General features: G+C 34.2%; 1 protein-coding gene and 1 pseudogene across 1 annotated transcript in view; one reads left to right on the forward strand and one right to left on the reverse strand.

Annotated features, from left to right (window-relative positions):
* Positions 221 to 3,769, forward strand: LOC107621602 (annotated as a pseudogene).
* LOC107621605 overlaps positions 5,790 to 13,144 on the reverse strand; it is a 14,680-nt gene continuing 7,325 nt past the window's right edge. Inside the window, exon 9 of the mRNA XM_021113700.1 lies at positions 5,790 to 5,844. The gene's annotated coding sequence lies outside the window, so the exon portion shown is untranslated. The remainder of the gene's footprint in view (positions 5,845 to 13,144) is intronic.

Here is a 13,144-nt window from a genome sequence, read left to right on the forward strand (position 1 = left end):
ATGTCAAATTCTTAAATTAATTTATTCAATTGATAAATTTACTCATAACATTTATAAATTCATATACATAACATTCATAATTTTATATTAATAACATCCATAATTTTGTACTCATAATATTTATAATTTCATACCTATGATGTCTATAATTAATAATTTTTTATAATAAATATTATCAAATTTTAAACTATACGTCTTATTGTATTTTCAAATTATCTCGTATCCGGTCCGCATTCTTGGAAAGTCTTTATATTTCCTCCACTTTTGCTTCTAATTCTATAAATGCCCTTTGCCTCTTACACCCTCTTCTCTCTCTCTCTCTCTCTCTCCATATACTCTTCACTCTTAATCTTATTCTGCTTCCTCTTTCTCATCATGTAAGTCCTTTTTCTCTTTTCATCCTTCTCTTCATCATTATTATTGTTATTCTCTTTCCATTTCTCTTATTACAGATCTAATTAGAGTTTTCTCCGTATGCTGTAATATAATTCTGAATCTGGTTCTTATACTCCTTAAATCTTCTATTGATTTCATACATCTCTGCTCAAATAACAGATTTATATTACGCTCTTTAACATTAAGTTCCTCTGCTGAATGAATTTCATACCTGAAAACGTTTCAACTTCCAAACAAGGCTTTTCTTTGTCTGGTTAGGTATTGTTTTGATTCTTTGTTTGTTTATGTGAAATGTGAAAAGTGAAAAGTGAAAAGCCCATCTGAACTGTGTAATTTGATTTCAGATCTGGTGGCTACTTCCGCTTCTGGATTTTTCAGCAAAGAATATTGATATCTCATACATATCTTACAGATTTTCAGTGCGTGGAACTGCTAAATATGTTCTAGGTTTGCTTTGTTTTGAATCTTCCTACTTACTTAGTTCTTATCCCATGTTTTGATCTTTTAGTAGGTTGATTATGACTTCATATTTGTCTCAACTATGTCACAAGTTGTTCAATTTTTCTCAAGATTTCATACATAGTTCATCTCTTTTGTTTGTGAATTGTTTTTGTGTTGAGAGTTGCACATTTATGAGATTTCAACAAAGTAGTGGAGCTTATCTTTTTGAAGTGTTAATCCTCAATATAGTGTTTTAGATTCTAATGTTCACTAAAATTAATGTGAAGTTTTGCACAATTATTTCTTTGTATGGTATTATTTGTAAGATTTTTGGGATAGAAGCTATGAAAATCAAACGCTTGTGCTGGACAATAGATGACTAGTTGTAAATTTTTTTACATTAAATTGCATAAAAATTAAATTTCTGTGGATTCCTGTCCAATTGATGTGTATATTGAAAAGAATGCCGATTGCTTTTGTTAACCTTCTAGATTGAACTTTTTCCCAGTTGAAGTTTCCCCATTGACTATGTATGTATTCCCTCAAATATTGCTACTTGTGTTGAAAATTGACTTATCTTTCTGCTTGTTTAACATTTCAGCAATATAAACTCGAAGAAAATGGAAGTTATAGGTGGCTGAATGTTGCCAAGTTCTATGGCCTACACTGGTATGACTGTGTTTGTACCTATAATAATTTTGTTGATTATCACTGATTAGTTTATTTTTTTAACTTTAGAATGTAACAAATTCTTGTTGTAATTTATAGATCTTTGGGCAATGTGTAAGGGAGGATACAAGTTTAGCAGCCTAAGAAACAATTCGCTGACGAAGATAAATCAGAGCAATCACAGTAGTAGCAGAACTTGTGTTATGGAATTTGAATCAGACTGGACAAAGCACAGAAAATCATCCGCTTACACCGCTCACGTGATTCGTTCTGCAACATCTATCTTGCCTTGGTCTTGTAGAGTCCCAATTGGTGAAGGGTATCATGAATTCCTTTAATTATATAATTCACATTAAGACCTTTGTTCATTGTTCGGTTAATTGGTCACGGAAAATTCTCTACATCTTGGAGATATATGGTAAGTGTATTTGCTGATTTGGAAAAGATGCCTGGTTTTGTTGCTGGAAAGAAGAGATCTACAGGCCGAAACATGTGTTTCACCAATTTGGCCAATCAAGACAAGTTAACTTGTTTGCAAAACAATCATTTCTTTGCCTCCGAGGTACTGGAAAACGATGATAGCCCCATTCTACCTGGTCTGCCTGATGATGTGGCAAAACATTGCCTTGCACTTGTGCCTCGTTCTAACGTCCCAACTATTGGTGGTGTCTGTAAGAGATGGAGGTCATTTATTCAAAGCAAAGAGTTCATTACTGTGCGAAAATTGGCAGGAATGGTTGAGGAATGGCTCTATTTCTTAACAATGGATACTGAAGGAGAGGGAACTCATTGGGAGGTTATGGATCGTCCCAGTCATAGATGCCAAGCTCTTCCACCGATGCCTGGTCCGGTAAAGGCTGGATTTGGAGTGGTGGTTCTTAATGGAAAGCTTCTTTTATTGCTGGATATTCAACTACAGATAGAAGTACCTTTGCCTCAGCAGAGGTTTACCATTATGACTCGCTCCTCAACAAGTACGATTTTCTTTTGTGCTTTATCTAGAAATCTATAAATGAGAGTACTTATATTTTAACATTTGTCAATAGAGATGGTTTATAATAGGATGCAATGACATTGTTACTTTCATTTATGTATCTGACCCTACCTGGTACATAAGACTTTCGTGGTTTTTGTTAATTTAGTTAGAAATCTGGGGAATATATAGTATATGATTAATTCTGATATGAAATCTAGTTCAGGATAGCCTCTTTTCCTGTTCATAATTTGGAGAACTTAATTGTCTGTTAAGCTTGTGAATTTTCTCCTGTAATAATTTTGTAAATTTTTGTGTGTGTGTTCCATTTTGGACATCAAATGCAGTTGGAGCAGACTATCAAAAATGAATGTGGCTCGTTATGACTTTGCATGTGCCGAAGTCAATGGCTTGGTTTATGCTGTAGGAGGCTATGGATTGGACGGTGAAATTCTCTCTAGTGCTGAGGTGTACGACCCTGACACCAACAAATGGACACTGATAGAGAGTGTCCGGCGCCCAAGATGGGGTTGCTTTGCCTGTTCATTGGATGGTAAGCTCTATGTCATGGGTGGAAGGTCGAGCTTTACAATTGGAAACTCCAAGTTTGTTGATGTTTATGACCCTGAAGTCCACAGCTGGGGTGAGTTCAAGAACGGCTGTGTTATGGTCACAGCACACGCAGTATTGGGAAAGAAATTGTTCTGTATGGAGTGGAAGAACCAGAGGAAGCTAGCAATATTCTGTTCTGAAGACAATTTGTGGAAAATGGTACCACTTCCACTCACTGGTAGCTCCAGTGTTGATTTTAGATTTGGGATATTTGATGAAAAGCTGTTGCTATTCTCACTGGAAGCAGGACCCTCTTATCAAACTTTGTTGTATGATCCAAATGCAGCTAAAGGGTCAGAGTGGCAAATTTCTGATATAAAACCATCTGGTGTGTTCTTGTGCAGTGTAACAATCAAGGCATGAATATGAAATACTAATGAGGATCTGAACTTTGAAGACTGGAGTGGAGTGGAGTGGAAGACTTCATTGGCTTTTAAGTTTTATACATTTTAATAAAGTTTAGGAAAGTAGTTTGTGTGTGTCATTTTATATTTTCCATTTCTTCCACGTGTTTTGATTATGTACTTCTGCATGTGTCTTTTATTTATTTGGATTACGGTATCATTTAAGTCTTATATGTGGCATAATATGGTGTATTAAGTCCCAGTATGGGAACTCTTGGGTTACTTTGGTACAATTAATTTATTGAATTTGAGGCTTGAGCAGCACTTTTTCAAATTATGGTGAGTGAATGATGATTAACAGTAATAGTCATTTCAATTATGGTCTACATGTTTGTGCGCCTGGGTGACTACTCTCCAATCTGATATGCTAAAGTCAAAGTCAAAAATTGAAAGTGAGCATCTATGGTGTGTGGTTGGACCAAAAAAAAACATCCACATTTATAGAAATAACGTGGTTTGGGTCTCTCAGTGGCACCTTTTTTTTTTGGGGTATTGTGGTACCTGTTGTTATTTCTGTTCTCCTTCACATATTTCAATCGTGTGAATGAATAGCACTTCAGATTTCAGTATTTTATCTCCTCAAATCTAAGATGAGTTTGAATGACGTGTTTTTTGCGTTATACATTGGGCCAATTAACATTGCAAAACACTGGGCCTATGAATTTGTCCGTTCATGTGATCCAATAATTATTATTTCTTTTATTATACTACTATTTATATGAATGCATTATTATTTAAAAGGAAATTATCTTATATTAATTAGATTATTCACTGATCATGCATAATCAAAATTATTTGTTTTACTATACATTTTTAAAGTGAAAATTAATTAGTCTAATTTTTATTAGACACAATTAATTAGCGCACTATGTTGATATATAAGGACATATAGTGGATTAAATATAATAATGCAAGTGTTATTATATTTACGGAATGAAATAATAACATGTACAATAATGTTAATTTAATAGCTATAATGTATATATATATATATATATAAAATAATCATAATCAACATGACTATTATAAAGTTGGCATATAATAATATATGAAGAAATAATCATAGCTGCTTAATTAGAATAATACAAGAATATATTCTAATGAATAAAAAAATTAATATTGAGGCTAAAATATAGTAATCCAATAATATTATTTCTTATTTTAAAACAGATCAATCATATACTACATAAAATTATTAACAAATAATGATGTGAAAATGAAATTATCATTTTAAAAAAATTATCGTAAATTTTTTATTTTACAAACCAATCATGCATCATTATAATTATTTGTTTTGAAAATAGAAGATATAAGAAATTGCATTGGCTTTGAAGACATAAGAATACTAATATAGTATTTGGAAGCGAAAATGAGACTGAAAAACAGATATTGAGAGACAAAAATTGAGAGATAGAAATTGAAATAAGTTCTAATATTGTGTTTGATGAAAAAGTATATAGGACTGAATTATGTCTCAAGTTTAAGATAAAAGTAGAGACTAAAATGTAATAAATTACTTGAATACCCTTGAAAACCGCACTGGAACAGGGTTGAGGACGGCAGCACAACAGCACCGATAGTGGTTCCAGCGAGCAAAGGTATGGCAAAGGTAGAGACCTAAATAGAACATAGACAAAGTAGGTTCAGGGACAAGAGCGAAAAGATGGTGACTGAGTAAGGAGACGCAAATACTATAATGTTTTTCGGCGACAACAACAACTTCTCCCTCTTCCTCTGTCACGCTTGTCGAGCTCTCTCTCTCAAGCTCTCCCTAAGCAAACCAAGTGACGATGCCGACCCCAGTTAGCAAGAACAGCGAGGATAGAAGCTCGTCAACATGGAAACAACCTCTCCTCTCTCTGTTCGTTGTTCTCTCTCTCTCTCTCCCTCCCTCCCTCCCTTCCTCCCTCCTCGGCGACTCACCTCGATCACGGTGGCTACTACGACGACGAGAAGATGGTGGTCCTCGACTCACCTCGCTCACGGTGGCTACTACGACGACGAGAAGGTGGTGGTCCTGGCAGCGGCGATGGAGCAGTAGCTCCAACTGGGTATCTTCGATTCTTGTATTTGGTTCGAGAAGATGAGTCCTAGTTTGATTTTGCAAAAGGATAAACTTGGAATTAACAATTTGGAATGAGAGTATTTTAGGAAAAAATATTATTTAAATTTCGATCTCCGTTCCTAAAAATTTTAGTCCTCTTTGTCCCTACTTTTTGGAGGTATCGAAGGGGCTAAAATTTTATGTCTCGAGACTGAAATTTTAGTTCCAGTCTCCAGCCAACAAACATGATACTGAGTCTCAGTCTTCCAGTCTCAATTTTAGTACCTCAAAATAACGCTACCTAAATGGTGTAATTTATGACACTTTTAAAGATGCCTACTTTGCTTTTGAGTTGTTGCAAGATGATAAGAAATTTATAGATGTCTTAAATAAAATAGGTACTTAGGCATTTGCATTATTTATGAAGAGGTTTTTTGTAATTTTACTGGTATCAAACAATTTTTCAAGACCTGACTTTGTTTGGAAGAATTGTTGGTCGCAACTTTCAGAAGATATTCTACATAGATGTCGAACGCATTTGAACATGAATGGTATAATCTTATTATCTTATTTATGCATTTCATAACTTCAAAGAATATTTTGTGGCTATAAATAGTTTGTTGAACTAACTTTTTTAAACCGTGATAGATTTAATTTTGTCTTATGAGAATACCAAGAATTTTGTATTATTAGACATAGAAGATATTATGCATTCTTATGGAATGAGTTTGTAAGAATATTCTCCGATATCAATCATTTCTGGTAGTAACTATAGAGACCTTAGAGACCTTAACATCATTGATATTGCGTACAGTGATTATGGAGCAAAAAGGATCTTATAACAGAGTTATGAGGGCTATGAACGAATTTGAGAAAGGATTTTTGTTTCCCCTTTATGGTCACAGTGGTCGAGGTAAAACATTCTGTTATAACTTGATGTTATTAAAAGTTAGGTCAGAAAGTAAAATAGTGCTTAATATGACTTCCAGTAAAATGGTGTCACTTCTTTTACTAAATGATAAAATTGTACATTCTAAATTTAAAATACCTCTTGCAAATAAATATTTTATGTACAATATCTAATTTGTATATTCATTAGTTAATATAATTAATCAAAGGATATTAATTGTATATTTTAGAGATGTAATAATTCAAATAAAATTAATAACTCTATATAAGCATAATTTGCTTCTCTATTGTTAGATACATAATTTGCATGGCAATGTAGAACAAAAATTGCGTGGAAGAGTTGTAAAGTTTTAAGAGGAAGTGACTTTTTTTTTTTTACTGGAAATAGAAAGTGACGTTGTTTGGAGCATGGACTAAGGAATTGATAATTTTCTCGCGGGAAAAAAAGGTATTTGGAGGAATGAAAGGGTGTTTAAGTTAAAAATGTGAATAGGTATGTACGTCCATCGCAATATTATGAGGAAGAGAAAGTATAGGGAGCTAATGGCCTAAGCGTACAATGTGTACAATAGAGGTTTAGGAAGTATTAGAGATATGACCATTAGTGTTACATTGTCCTGTCAGGTTACGCTATCGAACTCCAAAATCAACTTAAGTTTTTGGGATGAGTGATTTTATGACATGAGATGTTTATTATCCTGGTATCCGGATGGTTATTCTGGATAGTATGGGTGATGTTCATTTTATTCATGGACCAAAAGATTTAACACATTGTACACATTGTACGATTAGGCCATTGATTCCCTAACAGTACTCTATCAGAAAAGATTTTGAGAAGTGAGTTGTGACAACATATAGTTTCTCTTCCCAGCTCACACAAACTCTCGCCGGTACTGCCGTAAACACCTTTTTTATGAACCAAACAAATAAATCACTTATAAGACCCGCTTCATACATGGTATACGGCCCATTAACTGTTGCTTAAAAATATATCAAAAGCATTAAATATAACTACTTCATATATGGTACACGGCCCATTAACTTTTTTTTATTACCGTAAACTTTTTTACATTTTGAATACATTAAATATATCAAAAGCGTTAAAACATTTTTTTATTATGCTTAACTGATGTCATTAGGACACAGGCATACAGAGAGTCATAGACTATAGAAATAATTAAAAGTATATTGGTTTCAAATAAATTTACATAATGTTTTTTTAGATACATTAGTAACAATAAAAGTGGAATTTAAAATCTCATACATATTAATAAAATTTTACATCAATAAACCACCTTTATCTGTTTTTTCCTTAAATAAATGTATGGCCTTAGATGAGTCACAGTAATTTTTTGACTTTTTCCTTCTCTGAATTAGTCTTTTCAACTAAAATAGATCTAGGATGTTTAGAAATGATAAGAAATCAAACTAATTTCAATAATTATTTATTTTTATAATGATTTTTTAAAATAATACGAAAAACCGAATTCATCAACGATTGAAATGTGGCCGGGGCATTGGTAAGCCCTTAGGAGTGTCAACCGGCCAACAAAGACCGTAATTACATAGATAACAGCTCCTCCCTTTCTCCGTCTTTAAGGCTTTAAGGCGAACCGTATAGCGGCCGGAAAGAAAGACGACCTCACCTTCTCGTCCTACTTGCACTCTACTCTTTCCATTTTAATGCTAGCTCAGAATCCGTAGATTCTCTCCCTAAGAGTAGAGCCACTTGACCAGAGAGATAGACGATGTTTGCACGGATACCCTCAATGCATTAATTTCGATTATATAATAATCAATTTATGTGTGGATACTTTTGTTGGAAAAACGATTTCAAGATGATAATTTAATTTTTATTCTTTCTCACAATAAAAGAATTTTACATAGACAACCAATTGTATTACAAAAAAATAATTAATTTTCAAACTTAATACTTAAAATATCGTCCTATATTTATGAATCTAATTAAATGCTCGTACAAAATTCTTTATATTGTCATCGTATCAAAATTAATTATTTCAAAATATATTAAAGAATTTTTTTAGAAAATGCTATAATTACAAAAATAAATATGAAACTTCATATTATTTAACATTTAATATTTTCCGTAACATTACTAAAATCGTTACACTTTTAGAATATTCAACTTCAGCTTATAATGATGACATTCAGAATATTATTCTTGCTATTAAGCTATTATTTTTAGCTTCAAATTATTAATTTTCATTCTAATCTATCTTTAGTCTTTTAAGTTTTAACTATGGAAACGTGTTTGTTTTTTACAAAAGCAGCTTCTCTAGCCTTTTTAGATATTTCCCAAACATACATTTTGGTTGACATATTTTGCTCAACTTTGCTTTTCGCTGACCATATTTGTTAGCTCCTTAGGGGAAATTGCCTACCAAATGACCTTAGATAAAGTTTGGACAGAGCAATTTTATCAAGGATATTACTAGGGGTACAGATTATAACACAGTTAGATGATTAGATTATGGTTTCTCGCAGCAGAAGCCTACCATAGATGACGTATCTGTATGCCTCTTTAATGCTGCACCCGGATTCAAGTCTCAGCTAAAACTGGATGTACTTTAAGAACTCATAGTGTGTGACTAGTGTATAATGACCGAACAGAAAAAAAAATATGGTTTCTCAGATGACAAAATGGACAGCCACATATATCGGTACTCTTCATTTCCATCCTCCTTCAAAGAGACTTATAGGCGTAAATACTAGAACTAGTTTCAATTTACAGCTCTGTAGATTATTGTCCCATTAGATGGCACTTATCTTGGCTCTTTGGAGAGACGACGAACAAGAATAACAAAACCTCAAACTCACACAAACTAAGTATTAACTACTAAACCGTCTTTGGAAAGGATCGAGGACGACGACGACGATGGCACCCTCTGTCACTTCCGACGACGACGATGACAGAGGCGGGCTTCACGACGAGCACAGAGACGGTGAGGAGGAGAAGAGAGGCGGCGGCTGGGGGCTGACGGTGGCTGGTGGGGCTTCACGACGAGCAGGCGGCTGCGGGCTGACGATGGCAGCGGTGTTTACTCTGATAGGGTTAGATAGGAGTGAAATTAGGGATATTTTTGAGAAACTGAGAATGTGAGTGAGAGAGAAGGGAGAGGGGGTCGCCGTTTTGATGCTAAAGGGGAGAACCGGACCTTCAAAAAATTTGGTCGGTTCAATTGGTTTACTGGTTAATAATTGGTTCGATTGGTTTTTTAATCGATTTTTTAAACTACGGTTTTAGGGGGTCAATCGAATCGGTTAGAGGACCAGTTTTCAGTTAATATGGTAGAACTGGCCATTCTAGTCTGATTTTCAGAACCTTGGTTTATCTTCTCTTTCTTCACAAGAATCAGAAATTCACAAATTCAAATCAACAACATTATACAGATTCATAATCAACATAATTAATCAGCTACTTACTCGTTTAATCAAAGTATAACCTAACTGAAAAACTAAAAAAATAAAAACTAAGAGTAAGTTTCACGAAGACACGAACCCAAAAAAGAGAGAAGAGCAACCTGTCCGAGCACGGCGAGGGGGAGGCAGCAGCGACGGATGAGGACGCGGAGCAAGGAAATGCGACGACAGGGTTGCTTGGGAGCCGCAGACACGACGGTGCAGTACAGGGGAGCCACAGATGCAACGACCCAGTATCGGAGACACACCGAAGCCAGCGAGTCGAAGCAGAGGAGACGGTCGGCGATCACGAGTTCTAGAGTTGGAGTGCGATTGAGAGAGAGACTCAGAGACCGGTGAAATGGTGAGGAAGAGAATCCTTAAAGTTAGAGCTCTCTCTCTCTCTCTCTCTCTCTCTTAATGAAACGATGTTGTTTTCATGTTGGGAGGAAAAAAATAAAATTTTCAAATCGCCCGGGTTTATGTTCTGGTTAATGGTTATTAAGGATTTGGATATTCTGATGTCTCATGGTCAAAGTGTTGTAACCGCAAATAGTAAATGTTGTTGTAGCTACCACGAATAGAAAAGGGGTTTATTGCGTTAAAATCGCTATGGGCTTGATTTCTTGAGATAAGGGATTGTTTTAAAATGAAAATATTTTGGATTTTGAATATCTGACAAGTTTAGTAGGTTAATGCAAATTGATTAACGTATGTGATGTAAATGATTTTCTGTTGTGATTGACACGTTGTGTTTGTTGGTGATTGGTTGAGTTCTGAATTTCTGGTGAAATTGATTAAATATGTTAATTTTGGTTTTCTTTATTGAAATTGATAATGATTGATTTTGAACAACGGATTTGAAAATGTTGATTTGAAATGCTGATTTTGTTAGGTTGAGGTTGAATTGAGAAAACCCGTGAATGGTGGTAAACTCCGATTTTTAGGGGAAGTTCTGTCAGAATTTTTCTAAAAATTTGAAGAGTTTTGGAAGTTTTGGTTATGATTTTGAAAATGACTTTGGTTTGTTTAACTTTATCAAAAGAGATATGTCTTGAATACTTTTAAAGATTTTAAAGAAAATCGGATTCTTATGATTTTGTTAATTCGTGATTTTAACTCATTTATTTTTAATAATAACGAAAAGAGATTTGATTAACTAGTTAAAGATTTTAAAAGTAAATTAATTATAAATTCAAGGATTTAGAAATAGGAAAGTGAGTTTGAGGTTTTAATGGAATTAAATATAAGAGTTGAAAAAAAGAAGGTTATTTTAAGGAATATGATGACAAATTATGTGATGTTTGATTTGAAGGAAAGTCATGCAACGGTTAAGACAAATATTGGAAGTTTAATGAGTTGTTGGGTGTTAGGAAGAATGGATATGGTTTAGGCTTGAACATGGATGAGGTTTGATGGGTATTGATCTCAAAAGAAAAGTGTTTGAGAAGTGTTATTGTGAAAGTTGCTTGAAATTAAAGATTTAGAGAAGTTTGGCTTGTCAATCTATAATATGATTTATTAGAGAAATAATTTAATGAGATTGAAGGAGTTATGTGGTGTTTGAGTTAAATTGTTATTGGCTACAAATGATTATGTTTTATTTGAGTTAGTATATAATCTTGACCTCGAGTCTAGGATGTTGTATTAAAGACCTCATACCTACAAGTTGTATGTAACGGTCCAAACCTCACCCGGTGAATGATAAAGGATGCAGAGTAGAGTTTTAGCGGTGTTATTGATGAGTTTGTTGAGGATTGTGATTTTAAGTTGAGATTACATAGATGATGATAAGAAGTGAGATTAATATGAAACTTATAATGAGTACTTGATTAAGTTGAGATGTGCGAGAGATTATGATTGAGAATGACGATTATGTCAGTAATGATGTGATGAGGATGATTATGATAATAAGAAATTATGATGATTGATTTTGATTGAGGAGGATGAGGATAATTATGATAATGAGAAATGACAAAGATTGATTTTGATTATGATTGTGAATGAAGTAAAATGAGTTTGAGGGTGAATTTGATAACTAAATTGACTCTGATTAAGATATACCTGCTTGGGTAGATGCAGTGGCGTTGTTCCACTTGCTCCGGTTTATGGTTTGATTTTCTGGGGTAGATGCAAGGATGGTGGCTTTGTCCCCCTTGCTCCCAGTTTATATTTGAGTCTCCTAAGGTAGATGTACTGGTTCGCCCCCACTTGCTCCTGGTTGGGAATGATATGTGATTTAAAAATTTATCCGAGTCATGAATTTTCCTGGATTGATGCAGTGGGTTGGCTCCACTTGCTCCAGGTTGAGATTTGAGATTATGTTGACCCTTCGTCGCAAGATGTGGTCGGACACTTATACCTTTTCGGATGTTCCCCAATGCATTTGATATACGAATATAAATTTTTGAACTTGGGGATGCCTGCACACAGAGACTGTCTAGGGTTCGCTACTAAACATGTCGAGTTTGATTGTATAATCGACAGATGAGTTCATCGGCCATAGGGGCAGACATGCATCATTTGTATTTGTGTGTATTGTTTGGGTGTGTATTTTGTTTTTAGTTTGTCTATTTGAATAATTGCATCTATCTACTATTTGATCTAGTTACTCTATATGTACTTTCTTTTGGTGTATTTTTTATATTGTTTTGTCTATATTTAAAAACTGAGAGATCCCTCGTGCTGGCGGTGGTAACGTTGAGAGTTGTTCCTGATGTGGTGATGGAGGTTGAGGCAGATTAGACTTGGTATTGTCCTGATACTCTAGTTTATGTATTGATGGGTAAGAATGAGCAATGTAAGTTTGTTTGATAGTAATCCCTTAGGCACGTCTTTGATCCTTTTTTCTTATTATCCAATTTACTTTATGGAATTGTAAACTAAAAGAAATTCATTACGACTTTTTTAAAGTAAGTTTTCTCACATAACATTTTCAAAAGGTTATTTCAAAAATAAACTATTTTTATAATGAAATTCTTTCTATTTGCAAGTATTTTTTTGCTTTGATGGTATTCCCTTCTTTACTGAGAATTCGAAAGGATGATGTTCGCACCCTTTTTTATATCCTACACTTTAGTGACAGGTTTAGTAAGCTTTGGCACGGCCGCGACCGAACTACAAAGCTAATGTATTTGTATTTTTTGTTTTTAGTTTAGTTAAGATTCTTTTCTTCGTCATTTGTCATTTTGAGTTTTCAGAGTGGCAAGACTTGTATTTAGGGGTGGCAAGCGAGGAAGCCCGCCCCGCCCCGCCCCGCCTAGTGAGGCTGTCCTA

Source organism: Arachis ipaensis, chromosome B10 (genome assembly GCF_000816755.2).
Source record: "Arachis ipaensis cultivar K30076 chromosome B10, Araip1.1, whole genome shotgun sequence".
NCBI lineage: Eukaryota > Viridiplantae > Streptophyta > Magnoliopsida > Fabales > Fabaceae > Arachis > Arachis ipaensis.